The sequence below is a fragment of the Mirounga leonina genome, unplaced genomic scaffold, assembly GCF_011800145.1.
Source record: "Mirounga leonina isolate KUSES-001 unplaced genomic scaffold, KU_Mleo_1.0 Mir_129, whole genome shotgun sequence".
Taxonomy (NCBI): domain Eukaryota; kingdom Metazoa; phylum Chordata; class Mammalia; order Carnivora; family Phocidae; genus Mirounga; species Mirounga leonina.
The window spans coordinates 20491889-20508216 of record NW_023270323.1 but is presented as its reverse complement, the minus strand read 5'-3'; the positions used below and the strand labels follow the sequence as shown (position 1 = coordinate 20508216).

The following is a 16328-nucleotide window of genomic DNA, read 5'->3' as shown; positions in this document are numbered from 1 at the left end:
TCCCCCTCATCCTCTGAAAACAGCTATAAAATCAACAAGGAGAACAAACGCATAAAAGCACATGGGCTCTATGCCTTCAGCATCCCTAGATGACAGAGATTACTACAACCTTCAAATTATCTGTTAGCAGAGGGAAAATGTTTTCCCAAGTTGCTCCCACCGTTCACCCGCCAGCCCTGTGGGCATGTAGGTATGCAGAATGGGAGAGGAGACACTGGAAAACTGAAAAGGAGCAGGGGGAGCAGAGGGCTGGAGGCAGCACAGACATATGCACCCCAGAAAGTGAGCAGGAGAAGCCAAGATGTTAGGCTCCGGTTGCAACTAGGTAGAGTCCACAGCCCTGGTTACCCGGTAACGGCTTGAAAGTGAGGGGGACCAGAAGTAGCAGCCTCAGAGAAGCAGTGTTACTGGAGAAGAGATGATCTCCCCAGCAAACATGGCCACAAAGGAGGGAGTAGGAACCATTCAGGCACCAGCAGAAACAAAAAGCAGCAAGATATGCCAACCCTCTTTCTACCCCTCCCACTCCTCCACCACCACGCATGACAGAAACTGCCCAGAAGAGGGCACTCTCAAACTAAATCCTGTCCACAAGATGAACAGGAATAGATACAAGCAGGCCACACCCACACAAAACTATTACAAAATATCAGAAAATGTGAATAAAATCTTTTTTGCTGATAAAAAGTATCCCCCTCCCACTGCACTGACAAACATGAGGTGAAGAAAACTGTAACACAACACTGCAAACCAAACCAGATATTCTCAAACAAGCATTTGAGCATATGAAAAATCACCCTCGAATCAGAAATGTAAAACCAAGAAACACGTAAAACAAGCAAGCAAGCAAACAGGAAGGAATGAAATGAGAGTTGGCTGAGGTCAGGAAAGAAAGAGAAGAAAACAACAATATTGTATCAGAAAGGAAGCCCAAATTACAGAGGAAGCCAGGGGAGGACAGACTGTAATGAAAACTTAATAAAGGCCCTGAAGAAAATCAGGAGAACAGAAGATGAAAACTGAGGAAAACAAGTGAAAAGGCTGAGAAAGAAAGTGAATGAGATGGGAGACAGGCAAAGGAGACTGGACATCATTGGTGTCCCTGAAGAAAAAAAAGTCAAAACCCTGAAATGGAACTATTATTTAAAACTATAACCCAAGAAACTTTCCTAGAAATAAAGGAAGCCCTGAATCTACTACACATTTTTCACAATAGGGAATAGCGACCAAGAATGATCAACTCTGAAACATATCCTAATAAAACCATATTTAGAATTTAAAGATGAAAAAATCCTTAGGGCCTTCAGGCAAAAAAGATGAAATAATTTACAAAGGCAAGAGGATCAGGATGGCATCATATTATTCAAAAATAACATACAAAGCAAGGCAATAGTAGCCAGTATTTTAAAGAAACACAAGGAAAGAAAGTACAAACCACCTATATCCTGCTAAGATTTTTGAAAGAGTCAAAGCCATAGAAAAACTGTTTAGAATGTGCCAGAACACTGTATACATGTGCCCCTTCTGAGGAATCTGCAAGAGGAGGTGGGCTTCATCCAACCAGAAGATGACTGGTAAATATGGCAAAGTGTGATCAACTGGTGAAAATCTTGTTTTTTTTGTAGGCTTTAAATTTTCTAAAATAAAATTTGGAAAAAAAGATGAACGTGAGCATTAAAAACAAACAAACAAACAAAACATGGGACGGCTGGGTGGCTCAGTAGGTTTAGTGTCTGCCTTCGGCCCACGTCATGGTCCCGGGGTCCTGCCATCGAGTCCTGTACTGGGCTCCTTGCTCAGCAGGGAGTCTGCCTCTCCCTTTCCTGCTGTTCCGCCTGCTTGTGTGCTCTCTTTCTGACAAATAAATAAATTAAATCTTAAAAAAAAAAAATGGGGAAAGTGTGCAAAAGGTCTGATGGCGAACGTTACCTATTCAGTTGTAAAGTTGCGACTAAAACATGGGTAGAGCGATGACATGGAAGAATAATATATAAATATTACATGTGTGAAAAAGAACAAATGTAACTCAAAATGGGAAGATAAGTGATAAAAAGGGGAAAAGTAGAAGACCACTGGTTGTCAAAAAACATCATTTACAACTGACAGAAAGCAAAGAATTAAGTAAAAGGAAAGGGGGTCTGTCTATAGGTGTATTACAAAAAGTATTAATGTGAAGACAACCACTAGAATAAAAACACAAACCTTCTCAAGTGACAAAAAAAAATTTTTTTTTTTTGAGAGAGAGAGATCAGGGAGGAAGGGGAGAGAGAGAGAGAGAGAGTCTTAGGCAGGCTCCATGTGGAGCCTGACTGGGAGCTTGATCTCACAACCCTAAGTGCCACCAAGGTGCCCCAACAAAAAAATTCTTTTAAAGAAAAAGGAGAAACATCAAAAAAAAAAAAAAAAAAAAACCACAGTAAATATAATATATAGTAATTTTATCACCAGAAGATAATGTAAGAATAATGTGACAAAATTTAGACCAAACATAAAAGTCATATCAATAAACATCACAGGACTTAACTTGCCTATTCAAAAAAAAGGATTTTCAAATTGGCTCTTAAAAAATTTCAACTCTGTCTCTATACAAGAGGGCACTTAAAGACACTGATTCAAAAAGACTGCAAATAAAGTGATGGACAAAGAGTTGCCAGGAGAATGAAAACAGTAAGAAAGCACCAGTTAAAATCCTGATACCAGACCAGGTAGTCTTCAAGGCAGAGTATTAAATAAGACAAAGAGCGCTTAAAGTTAAAAGCCACAATCCACAATAAAGGTACAACTGACTCTATGTACCATTTAACACACCACCCCCCTTAGATAAAACATACATTACAGGAGGTGCAATAAGGACTAGAAACACAGTGATGAGGAGACTTTAACAGGCTGCTCAGTGTGAGATAAGTCATGCTGACAAAAAGTAAGTAAGGATATAAAAGATTTAGATGAAATCATCACTAAGGTAGACTTCTCAATATACATCAAACACAACACTTTGATAATAGAGAATATACCTTCCTCTCAAGCACACATGGAAGGAACATTGCCAAAAACCAAAGATATTCTAGGGCACAAATAAAAGATCAGCAGGTTCCACAGACGCTTGGGTGGCTCATTCAGTTGAGCATGGGACTCTTGGTTTCGGCTCAGGTCATGATCTCAAGGTGGTGAGATAGAGCCTGGCACCAGGCTCTGCGCTCAGTGCTCACCGCAGAGTCTGCTTGAGATTCTCTCTCTCCCTCTCCCTCTGCCTCCACGCCCCCGCACGCATGCACTCTTTCTCTCAAATAAATAAATCTTAAAAAAAAAAAAAAGATCAGCAGGTTCATAAAGTAAAAATGTTACAAACATTTTCTGGTCACAAAGTCATAAAACTAGAAATGAAAACCCCATTTTTCATTTTTGAAATGAAAACCCTAAAGCAAAAAGGTCTTTTCACCTGGAAATTCAAAGACCTCCTATTAAATAACTTGTGTGATAAAGAGAATATAAGGGAAATTAAAGAACTTCCAAAAAATAATGACAATGAACACAATACATAAGCATCTGAGAGGCAGTAAAGCAGTGAAAAAAGGAAAACCCCCGGCCTTAAACGCCTGTTTCAATAAAAATGAGAGAATGACGATAAGTGAACTAAATTTCTAACACAAAAAGAAAAAAAGTAAAACAAAAGAAAGCACATGGTAGGAAATAATAAAGATACAGACAAATTGATGAGGTAGAAAACAGAAAAACAATAAATCAAAGTAATGAATCAGAATCCTGGTTCTTTTTAAAAAAACCAAAGAGATATAGGCAAGGACCATCAACGTGATGGAAAGAGAAAGGTCACATATGACATATTGCTTATCATTTTTATAGTAATTCATGCATAGTGGTAAACATTTTTTTTAAACTCTGTGACCTAAAGAGAATTTTTATTGAACAGAATTCCTTTTTATTTCACTCACAGTTTCTCCCTTTTGATTACTGAGATGCCATCTGTCAAAACTACAGTTAGATAAATTGTACCTTAATGTGTTTCATACTATCATTTTTAGGAAATAAGTAATAGGTAGGGAGACATTCCATAAAGAATTAGAATGTTAGTCAAGATTGCTAGGCAATTCAAATGTTCTAAATAGAAGAGATTGCTATGGTGTGTGTGTTGGGGGGAAGCTCTCATTTAAGCAAGTTTTATCACGAATGTTTGCTGTATAACTTACACACTAAAATGGCATTTGGGGATTCTTCAGGATGATGAAAGACACTTAGAAAATTCAAATTACTGAGTAATGTTAATATTATAAAATACAGATAGATCAAAAACATGAAGGAATGAGCAGGGCCGGGAGAATCACAGCCAAGTGTTGGGAGTCATACACTGATTCGCTCTGCTAGATACCAAAGTTTCTGGGAAACAGAACCTATGAGTAAGGTAAGCAGAACTGAAACTAAAAGTTGGAGAATAGATAAGAGAAGAAAGGAGGAGATTTGACTTTAGAATAACCTGATATAAAAAATCAAGTATGGGGGCACTTGGGTGGCTCAGTCAGTTAAGCATCTGACTCTTAGTTTTGGCTCAGGTCATGATCTCATGAGTCGCGGGATCAACTCCATGTGGGCTCTGCGCTCAGTGGGGAGCCTGCTTGAAGATTCTCTCCCTCTGTCCCTCCCCCAACTTGTGCTTTCTCGCTCCCTAAATTCAAAGACCTCCTATTAAATAACTTGTGTGATAAATCCTTAAAAAAACAAAAAACCATTTGTTTATTTTGGATAAGATGATGAATGTAATAAACTCATTAATTCAGTATCCCCTGATAGGTTTTAGGCCATTGAAGAGTGGCAGCCCTTCAGGGGAAATTTTTTTTCTTAGAAAATTAACAGTTTAAAAAAAGAAAAGAAAATTAATAGTTTAAATAAGACAGCATAGGTTTATTTACTTAAGCAAGGATTTTTAAATGAACATTTATTTTTAAAGATGTTTAGTATTTCAATTTGCCAGTGCTGCTGGTTAATGAAATCTGTCTTTAAAAAGGCATTTGCAATTCACATTTTTACAATTTTAGACTGACCATATCCTCAATTTGGTCAAATCACTCAGTGTTTCTCTACTTTCATGACACTAAGAATTGAAACGTTTTTCCTATTTTGGGGCATAAAGCTTATTAAATTATTAAGGATTTCTGGCAAAAGAAAGCTTTTTTGGCCACAATAAGACATAAAATTGTTAAAATGCTGCATTTTGTTGATTTGGGGGTCATAACACATAACTTACGTGTGTTTGATTAAATCTCTAAGTACAAAGCTGAGATCTTGGCCTCTTTGGGTATGCCCAACACTTACTATCAACAATTCTGCTGGATTTAAAATTATGAATAGATTCACACTGAAAAGAGCCTTGAATTTCTGACAAGTAACAACTAGGTAAAGATTCTACTCTGGTGGGACGCCTGGGTGGCTCAGTCGGTTAAGCGTCTGCCTTCGGCTCAGGTCATGATCCCAGGGTCCTGGGATCGAGTCCCGCATCGGGCTCCCTGCTCCACGGGGAGCCTGCTTCTCCCTCTGCCTCTGTCTCTCTCTCTGTCTCTCATGAATAAATAAATAAAATCTTTAAAAAAAAAAAGATTCTACTCTGGTTATTTGATTGGAGTGTTGCAGAAAAGGCCTTAGAAACCACAGATCACAAAAAGACTTTTGTGGAGGATTCCTAGATTTCTCAACTAATGACTGAAGCCCCTAAGCTGCTGAACCATCCTACTTTCCACAGAAGCCTGAGACTGGGGATTTTATAAAATTGGTCCATACTCTGAAAGAACGAGTCTGAAGATATGTTTTCCTTAGGAAGTTCTAAGGCACCCCCACATTGACCTGAATACAACATACGTAAGCTGGTGCAATCTCAGAAATGCAATGAGGAGTACAGTTGATGCTGAATACTGCCTTCCCTGCTCTAGTTACTGTGAAGTGCTCAATTAACTTCACATGGCTCTTAATGTCTGCTCTCTCAATCACATTCTTTCTCTCTAGATGTTGTTCCTTGACTATCAGGGTTCAAATCCTAGCTCTGTGATCTATTGGCTTTGTGACTGTAAGAACAGTATTTAACCTATAAGAATATAAGATGGAAATAAAGAGTGTGCACCTGAAAAGAACAGGAAAAGATAACTCATGTGCAGCCTTACTATATAGTACTTGCCTCAATCCGTATGCATATAGTATCACATAACAGGATAGTAAAACGTGAACAATACTGTCTTTATAATTTAGGCAGTGTATACTAACTCACTTTCCCATAATAAATGGCTATATCTTCCTATTCATCTAGAAAGAAGATACTAAGTTTCATACAGGTCCACTAACATCAAAGAAAGTGGGTTTAAACTGCTTTGAGTAAACACAGGTACTATTATCATCTAATACAGAAGTAAACTATTTAAGATATACCTCACCAGTACATAATACTGTCTTGTAAAGAGGCAGTATGAAAGAAGGACAGGATTTAAAATTGGGAAACTTAATTCTGTCACTGGTTACCTGTGAGAGCAGGGGCAAATCTTCTCATATCTCTAAGCCTCAATTTCCACCATTACTAAATGAGAATACAGTTGTTTTCCAAACTTTTTTGAAGCAGAGGAAGCCTTTCTTTAAATTATCAGAGCCCCAACTACACACCCTCCTCTCTGCCCCAGAGACACCTTTATGGAATGCAGATGCTCTGCTGAAAAGAGTTTTTTTTTTTTTTTCTTCTTATTTTTTTTAAAAAATTTTTTATTGTTATGTTAATCCCCATACATTACATCATTGGTTTTAGATGTAGTGTTCCATGATTCATTGTTTGTGCATAACACCCAGTGCTCCATGCAGAACGTGGCTTCTCACTCTTTGCAGATGATATACTTTATGTGGAAAAACCCCAAAGACTCCACCCCAAAACTGCTAGAACTCATACAGGAATTCAGTAAAGTGGCAGGATATAAAATCAATGCACAGAAGTCAGTGACATTCCTATACACCAACAACAAGACAGAAGAAAGAGAAATTAAGGAGTTGATCCCATTTACAATTGCACCCAAAACCATAAGATACCTAGGAATAAATCTAACCAAAGAGGCAAAGGATCTGTACTCAGAAAACTATAAAATACTCAAGAAGACACAAAGAAATGGAAAAACGTTCCATGCTCATGGATTGGAAGAACAAATATTGTGAAGATGTCAATGCTACCTAGAGCAATCTACACATTCAATGCAATCCCCATCAAAATACCATCCACTTTTTTCAAAGAAATGGAACAAATAATCCTAAAATTTGTACGGAACCAGAAAAGACCCCGCATAGCCAGAGGAATGTTGAAAAAGAAAAGCAAAGCTGGCGGCATCACAATTCTGGACTTCCAGCTCTATTACAAAGCTGTCATCATCAAGACAGTATGGTACCGGCACGAAAACAGACACATAGATCAGTGGAACAGAATAGAGAGCCCAGAAGTGGACCCTCAACTCTATGGTCAACTAATCTTCGACAAAGCAGGAAAGAATATCCAATGGGAAAAAGACAGTCTCTTCAACAAATGGTGTTGGGAAAATGGGACAGCCACATGAAGAAGAATGAAACTGGACCATTTCCTTACACCACACACAAAAATAGACTCCAAATGGTTGAAAGACCTCAATGTGAAACAGGAGTCCATCAAAATCCTAAAGGAGAACACAGGCAGCAACCTCTTCGACCTCAGCTGCAGCAACTTCTTCCTAGAAACATCGCCAAAGGCAAGGGAAGCAAGGGCAAAAATAAACTATTGGGACTTCATCAAGATAAAAAGCTTTTGCACAGCAAAGGAAACAGTCAACAAAACCAAAAGACAACCAACAGAATGGGAGAAGATATTTGCAAATGACCTATCAGATAAAGGGCTAGTATCCAAAATCTATAAAGAACTTATCAAACTCAACACCCAAAGAACAAATGATCCAATCAAGAAATGGGCAGAAGCCATGAACAGACATTTTTCCAAAGAAGACATCCAAATGGCCAACAGACACATGAAAAAGTGCTGAAAAGAGTTTGAAAACCACAGAGAGAAAGCCCTTGTAGCTTTATTATCTTAGATATTCCAGCCAAGGCATTCATCAAGCTCAAGGCTTCAGGCTCCAAAATAAATTAGATATAGACATAGATATAATAAATTAGTATATCATTTGTATACGTTCACAATTCTTAAATATAATTCAAAGTAAAACAAGAGATACCTTAATATATGGGTATTCTTATTTTCACTTATCCTATTAACACCTGCAAAAGAAAATATTTCAAAATCTGTGTATTAACATATAACCATACTTCATTATCTAAAATGTATTATTTTTTTAAAGTTCAATTCACAAGTTCATTTTCATCACCTGAGATCCTGACAATACCTAACACATACATATACACATATATAACCACCACCACCACAAAAGCCTTTAAGTTCTTTTTCCTTTGGGCTTATTTTGTATATGAAAGTATATTTGAATTAATAGCCTATGGCACTTACCTAGGCTATGCTTGTACAACAGAACCCGTGCAAGTACATGCTCCCTATTGGTCCAATGCTAATTTTGATGGTACAGATCTCACTGGCATTCAAGATAACACACCAAGTAAAACCCCTGCCCAGACCTTGCCAGACCAGACCTTTCTAGGTATAGTCCGAACTGACTAAAATTGACCACCTGAATATCTTCTGACCATTTAAATTGCTTTTCAGTGCTTGGAGATGCTTTAATCAGGCAACAGCTCTTGAGTTTGATTAGAAAAGTTGCTAGGCAGAATTCCTATCTGGTGAGTCAGTAATAGGTCTATAAATTTTAAGCAGTGGAGCTGAGATGACAACCAACCAGGATTTTTGGCATATCTCAGGGGAAACTAAGTGAACAGTTGCTATGTTAGAAAAATAAATGACAATATCCTCTGTGCAGAATTAGGACTAATGAACATAGGGAGATAGGTTCTAGTACAGGGTGGAGATGGACTTTCTAAAAGCTACAGTACCTTGAATGTATATGTGGAGAACTTCCTTGTGCGTGTTCAAGCTGAGAGGGGATGAGTATTTGTTGGGATGACAACTGACACTGGGTGCCCTCTCAAGGGCAGAGTGTTGGATTAGAAGATCTCTAAAATCTTCTCCAACTTGGACATTCTATGCATTCCTATGCAAAAGATTCAGCAGAAAAAGGACCAAAAATATAATGATTTCTCACAAGTAATTTTAGTCAACAGCAGAGCCAGATGGGGGCAATCCTGTCAGCACGTTTCATGCAACTTTGTAAAAAAAAAAAAAAATGGGGGCTCTGGATAAATTTTAATGAATATCTGTTCCTTACCACCTCTGCATATATTTTTACGGTCATCTTAAATTCATCTTATCCCACATCTGTCTCTTCATATTCCCACCAAATCTGCTTTCAAGGGTGTTGTCAGATCAAGACACCATAAACCCAACTTCCCAAGTTAAGACATTTTCATGTCTTTATTCTTCATCTATTCAAACTCCACATCCAATCAGTTACCACATTCTGTTGAATCTATCTCTGTAATACCTTTTAACTCAGCAAAGACAACTTAAGTGTGGTCCTTCAGTCACAAGGAAGGAGTGCTCAAATATGAAATTTAGTTAATTTTACTCTTATATTCTTTCATGCTTTAATCAGCTCTTGCCAGACCTACTACAAAATACTTCAAAGGGATCTTTCTAGTGTCAGTTTCTTACAATCTTTAAGAATTTCCTTTAAAATCAGATCCTTTTACCATATCTTACTCAAAGACTAAAGTCTGAACTAAAACCAGCACCCAAAGCCCTTTAGGATCTGGCCTAACCAACCACCCAGCTTCATCTCCTGCCTTTCCCCTGACACATAATGTGCCCCCACTAGAGTCTACCTATATCATTTGTATATGTTCACAATTCTCTGTTCAATCCTCTCTTAGCTCTTTCTCTCCTTCTTAGCAAAAACCTCCACTTCAGTTTTTAAGGTTGTGGGAGAGGAAGTTCAAAACTATATTGCTGGTAGCAATGTACATTGATCCAGTCCCTAAAATCAGTGTTCAATAATAAGGTAAAGAAAACTGCCTAATGCCTCTGAAAACAATAATTTACTATAGTAAAGTAATAAGCTTCACTTAAATTATTCATGCATACAAAGCACTCAGCACAGGGCCTGGCGCATAGGAAGCACTCAATAATTATTACTTACCATTGCTGGCATTCTGATAGCTTAAAAATGTACTGCTGCTATGAATAGTGCTTTTGTAAATACTAGAGATGAAGCTGAGATCAAGACCAATCAAATTTCTTCCCTCACAGATCTTATATTAGAGTGGGGAAAGAGAGACACTAAAGAAACAAATCAAAAATATAATTTTGGAGAGGGATTCAGTGCAATGAGGAAAATAGCACAGGGAGTGGTATACAGAGAGTTGAGGCTATTTTAGTTCAGGTAGGTCAGGGAAGGCCTTTCTGAGGAGGTGGTATTTGAGCTGAATGTCAAAAAGGAGTCACCCCCACAGGGGACTGGGGAAGCTCCTAAGAGGAAATACCACATGCAAAGGCCTTGAGATGAAAAGGGCTTAGTGTTTGCTGACTGACAGAAAGGAAGCAGTGAGGCTACCATGTAGACAAGGGGGGTGAGAGGCCTGCTTATGGACAGCCAATTGTGTATCGTGCCCCAAGGAGCACTTATTATCAGTTTCTTTCCTAAATTATCCCGAGAAGGTGTTGGTGAGTTTGGTGGGGGGCAGAGCTCACGGTGTCTTGAAAAGGACACTGGGGTTTATTTTAATTGCAGTGGAAAGCCACTGGAGGATTTTAATCAGGGGCATATGATCATCCAGCAGTCGAGTGAAAAATACACTGAGTGGAAGTAGAGGCCCGTTAGGAGGCCATTGGAGTAGCCCAGCAGAAGGACTAAAACCTAACTCTATAGAGTGCGCCAGTGGTCAAAAGTGGGTTGGTGCCGGGTTTGAGAATGCTATTACAATTACAATTAGTGAATGCTAGGGTATATAAATTACACTTCAGAAAAGCAGTTCAGAAAGAAAGCAGATTGGCTACTCGTTGTATGTTCACTGTCGTTATGTTTTGTGGATTAAGAGTGGGGGTGCATATTAGCTGCCTGGGTCCTGGAAGTCAATCAATTAAACCTCAACACTGGTTTTTTCCTACACCATGAAAACTTCAAAGTGTGTTAATTTCAAGATGACCAGAAGTTGCTTTTAGCCAGATTTTAACATCCCCACCTATGGAAGCACGTCTGTATTGCCTACTTTCCCTAGGCTTGGGCCTCAATCCCCAGGTGTCTGCAACTGTAATTTAATATACATAAGATGGATATCCAATAATGTATTAGCTAAGAACCAAGCTTAAGTTACCTTTATTCTCTTAACCAGAGCAAATACAGTGATATATTAATAGGAATACAAATGAGAGTCCAAAAATTGCTTTAAGTGTTAGACTAGTTCTTTCCTATGCACCTAATTTATTTTCACTTCTAGCCAAATTCCTTATTCAAGCCTTTTCCTTGAGAGTTACAGGGTTCCGGAAAATATTTGGTAGTCTCCACTACTACACCTGTCATTGCCCCAGCTGCAGAGCTTTAAAATACCCATCAATACAGGATTGGTTTTATGTGATTTATAACAATTAACATATAGATTAGTTTCCTGTAGTTGCCGTAACAAACTGCCACAAGCTTGGTGGCTATAATAATAGCCATTTGTTCTCTCACAGTTCTGGAGGCCAGAAGTCCAAAAGCAGTCTCACAGGACTGAAATTAAGGGTTGTTGGCAGGGCTGTGCTCTCCCCGGAGGCTCTAGGAAAGAATCTATTCCTTGCCTCTTCGAGCTTCTGTTGGATGCTGGCATTACAAATTGACTTATGGTCTCATCACTCTGATCTCTAACTTTGTGGTGGTACTCTAGTCTCCTCTTCTGTCTGTATCAAATCTCCCCTGTGCTTCTCTTGTGAGGACACTTGTGTTTGCATTTAAAGCGCACCCAGATAATCCAGGATAATTTCCCCATTTCAAGATCTTTGACTTCATTATATGTAAAGACCCTTTTCTCCTTAGAGCGTTTACAGGTTCCTGGGATTAGGACCTGATATTTTTGAGTGGCTCTTACCCAACCTACTATACCATATGATCGGGGTCACCTGGTTTGGGAATATGTGGTTCACAGAGGCCCGATTTAATAAATTGTGCAGTTTTAAAGTGCATGATTCTAACATACTAGACAACACCGAGTCTTCTTTGTAAAACACAATAGTAAAGACTTTGCACATACCAAATAAATTGTCCATTTCTGCCCTCAATTTATTTGGAGTATAATAATATCTCTATGGCATAAAAAACCTTTTACCCACAACACAAATAGATAACTGTGTAAGATTAAAAACAGTAAGTGTGGTAGGAGGTGGGAGGACCAGGGACCAGGACCCCCACCCTATTACTTTACACACAGAAACAGTCCTGCCTAGCTAGTCTCTGAGATGCATGGTGGGCACTGGCCCTTTCTTTCCTGAATCATCAGCTGATAGAGAAAGCAAGAAGTGGTTGCCAAGTCAAAAAACCCTGAGAAATAGTGGCAGACCTCATTTTTCTTCTACTTTCCCTTGACCTTAAGGTACACCAAGATGCAGGAACAAATCCTGGAACAGCTTGAGTGCTGATCTGGGACAGAGTTTTGTGGAAAAGGCTGGACTCATTTGCAAACTCAGCGTTTCTGACCGATGCTGATAATGGGGCAGAGCCAAATTCTTAATGTCACTTACAGGGAGGGCTCCAGCTGACAGAGCCCTTACACAACATTTATTACAATCCCACTGTGGATGCCAGGTTGGTCCCCGTCCAAGGCTAGACATTCCTCTTTATCTCCACGTCTTCTCCAACCCATTCCCCCTGTCTATGGGAAGCGGAGTAGGAACAAGAGTTTAGCGGGTAATGTTGGGACAGGATCCACGGTTATTACCCCCAAGGGTGGAATACTTTTTGCACAAGGCCCTCTGGTCCCAGAGTTACAGCCAATGTCCCCGGAGGTCTTGCGATCCCCGAAAACAACAGCAGTCCCTTCCGTTCAAGAAACAATTTATTGGGCATCTGCCATGTGCGAAACAAACACAAGGCCTGGAAGGTTCCAGAAATGAAGATGCGCTGCTCCGGGTCCTCTGGAGCACGACCCACCCCTCGCCCGTCCCCGCCCCGTGCTCCGCCCCCCTACCTGCAACCAACACCTCATCTTAAGAGACCGGCCGCATCCTCGCGGGGGGCGCCGGCGGCGCGGCGGCCGCACCTGCGTCGACCCGGCGGCTGCGGTGGCGGCGGCGGCTCCTCGTCGTCGTCGGCGGCGGCGGCGGCGGCGGCGCGGGGCGCTCTGCCGCCCCACCTCCGCGCCCGCCCCTCGCGGCGCTCGGGCTCTGGCCTCCGCCGGCTCCACGCAAGCCGCGCGGGCGACCGTTGGGCACCTCCCGCCCCCGACTCCGCCCCCCAGGCGCCGTCGCCGGGGCAACCGAGCGCCGTCGCCCCCTCCCCCACCCGGGCCGCCTCCACCCGGAGCCCTGACTGAGGGGGCTGCGTACGTCGAACCCGGCCAGCCCTGCCCCGATCGACCCTGGATTCGGGGCTGCGCCTGTACTCTCCGTCACTCAAGGCCTCTCACTTTTTTTTTCAGCCCCGTAACCGGTCTCCCCGTCCCCCTCTTGTTCCCCCCGCAACACGTGCACCCCAACGCCCCCAGACCATTCGCGCAGTTGTCCCGCAAATCTTCTCAAATTCTTACAGACCCACGCAAATCCTACGTCTGCGTAATCGCTCAGGGTCAAGCCCAGCCGTGGCGTGTGGCCCGTCAGGCCTTCACCCTGCCTCACCCTCACCCTTCCTCAGCTTCTGACCCTTTCTCCACTCCCGCCCTTCGTTTCGCGTTCGGCCGTTTCAAGTTAACGCAATTCACATTTCGCCGCTCTGCCTCTGCGTCTGCTGATCCTCTGTCTGGAGCGGCTTTCGAGGTTCAAGTGTGTTCTCGGGAGAGCTGACCCTCTGGCCCACGGAGAGTTGTTTCCCCCGCTGTGTTTCGGTTGCTCTCTGTCGTCATCTCTAACATAGAATTTATCGGATCAAAGGAGCGCACTCTCAGGCCTCTCAGTGCTGCCCAAATGAGTGCTCAGACGGAAGGGCTCCGGAAGGGCCCGCGTGTGACGGACGCAACCCGGCTTGTAATACTGTTAGCAGTCACATTACACACACCTACGGCGAATAACTTTTTCTGTCTAAACTGATTGGAAATAATAAATCCTACACTACTTAATGTAATTATGGATTTTAATAAAATAGTATCAAGTGCCGCTAAAGATTGCTTTTGATCAGACCTGGAATTTAAATTATTTCATTTATTGACCCAGAGAGATTTAAGATTGCCTGTAGAATTAAGTAGTTTAATAGAGAACGAAGCCGTATTAAGTGGAAAGGTAAATGCTTTAAGTTTTGTAGCTAAACGGAAAGCAATTTTAATTTTTTTTGTTTTAATCCTTATTCCATCGAAGCATGAGTTCTTATGGCAAGGAAATATTTTAGTTACTAATATAGGATTTCCATTGGAGTTTTATGTTTATATTTGTATGTCGGACCCTAAGAACTAAGTTCCTTTTTCTTTTCTATTTGAAGTCCTTAATTAACATGTGTTAATTAGAACTGTATAGAACAGTTTAGGGGCTCCTGGCTGGCTCAGTCAGAGGAGGATGTGACTCTTGGTCTCAAGGTCCTGAGTTCAAGCCTCACGTTGGGTCTAGAGATTACTAAGAACAATAAATAAACTTAAAAAAAACCCTATTTAAAACCACATATAGGGTGCCTGGGTGGCTCAGTTGGTTAAACGGCTGCCTTCGGCTCAGGTCATGATCCTGGAGTCCCGGGATCGAGTCCCGCATCGGGCTCCCTGCTCGGCGGGGAGTCTGCTTCTCCCTCTGACCCTCCTCCCTCTCATGTGCTCTCTCTCTATCTCATTCTCTCTCAAATAAATAAATAAAATCTTTAAAAAAATAAAAAAATAAAACCACATATATGTATGAGATTATGTGCACTGAATTTTCTTATACAAGTCTCTGCATTTTGAAGTGTCTTGAAGTTTTACTTCTCAATATTTTTTATACTGAATTAAGTTTTAGTTTTTCAAATAGAGAATTTAAAGATGAAGTTGTCCAGATTTCCTTTAACATTCACTCAGACATTTCACATATATTCATAAAGTACTTGTCACATGCCATGCGAAGGTGTTGAAAATATTGCCATGAACCAGATAAAGTCCCTATCCTCATGAAGTTTACATTTTTGTAGAGGAAGATGAACAATGCACAAAGGGACAAAGGGACAAGTTCAAATATGTCTGACAATGATAAGTGTTATGGAGACAGGGTAAGGAAATTAGGGAGTGTGGGGTATGTCAACACAAAATGAACAAGTCTTTTTTAAAATTAGAAAGAGAAAGGAAAAGAATTTTATTCGAGCTCAAGTTAAGACATCTGCCTGGGATGCACCATCTTCACAAAGAAGAGAGTGCTCCAGGAAAAGAACGCTTGGTACAGAGTTATATATAGATTTTTTTTTTTTTCCACATAAAGAGTTGCAAATCATCATGATGAAGGACATTCCAGAAAGTTACAGGCTTTATGTTATGTTTTTAGTATGTGCAAGGCTGTATGACTTTAATCTTACAGGAACCAGGAAGTCTTTTTTCTTTTTCTTATCTTTAGGTTTGAAATGCTCCTTTATGGTTATATTTTTAACAAAACAGAAGTACAGTGTGTGGTGTGGGGCAGAAAAAAGCCCATGCTTTGAGGTTTTGCCGAGTCATTTTCACCTTGGTAGTGTTAAAGTATAGCTTCCCTGGGAGCCCAGGAGCAGGGCCCACAAACATGAAAAGTTGAACATTTTATCAGGCACCATTTCATAGTGTGCTCTAAGAGCACCTCATTGATAAAGTGACACTGAGCAGAGACGTATAGGGCTGGAGCCAGATGTATACTGTAGACAGAACTTCCCAAGCACATGCTTGGTGTATTTGAGAATCAACCAAGAGGCCAGTGAGGCCTGAGCAGAGGGCACCAACAGGAGAAGGCTGGGGTTCTAGTCACATAGGGCCCAAGTCACCAAGAGTTCTTTAGTAAGAGTCCATGTCTGGGACAAGGGTTGTTATTTGTCTCCCTTCACTGGGTTCCTACTCTGGACCAGACTCTGTGCTAGGCATTGGGGTGGGGGGTGGGGGTGTTGGTTTATTACAAAGCTCCAGTTTCTGCCTTCAAGGAGACAGTACCCTTCTTA

The 16328-nt window shown here is 40.8% G+C and overlaps 1 protein-coding gene across 18 annotated transcripts in view; it reads right to left on the bottom strand.

The window, feature by feature from the left end:
- Window positions 1–14048, bottom strand: part of CCDC158 (coiled-coil domain containing 158) — a 100878-nt gene extending 86830 nt beyond the window's left edge. For 4 of the 18 annotated variants that reach the window (XM_035004743.1, XM_035004745.1, XM_035004742.1 and 1 more), the window contains exons 1-2: window positions 13237–13374; window positions 8232–8274 (exon numbers count right to left, since the gene is read on the bottom strand). The gene's annotated coding sequence lies outside the window, so the exon portion shown is untranslated. Of the gene's footprint in view, window positions 1–8231; window positions 8275–9015; window positions 12063–12790; window positions 13205–13236; window positions 13390–13798; window positions 13856–13888; window positions 13924–13965 lie in introns of those variants that run through there. The other 14 variants (XM_035004734.1, XM_035004741.1, XM_035004744.1 and 11 more) reach the window with 11 other exon arrangements.
- Window positions 14049–16328: the final 2280 nt, after the last annotated feature.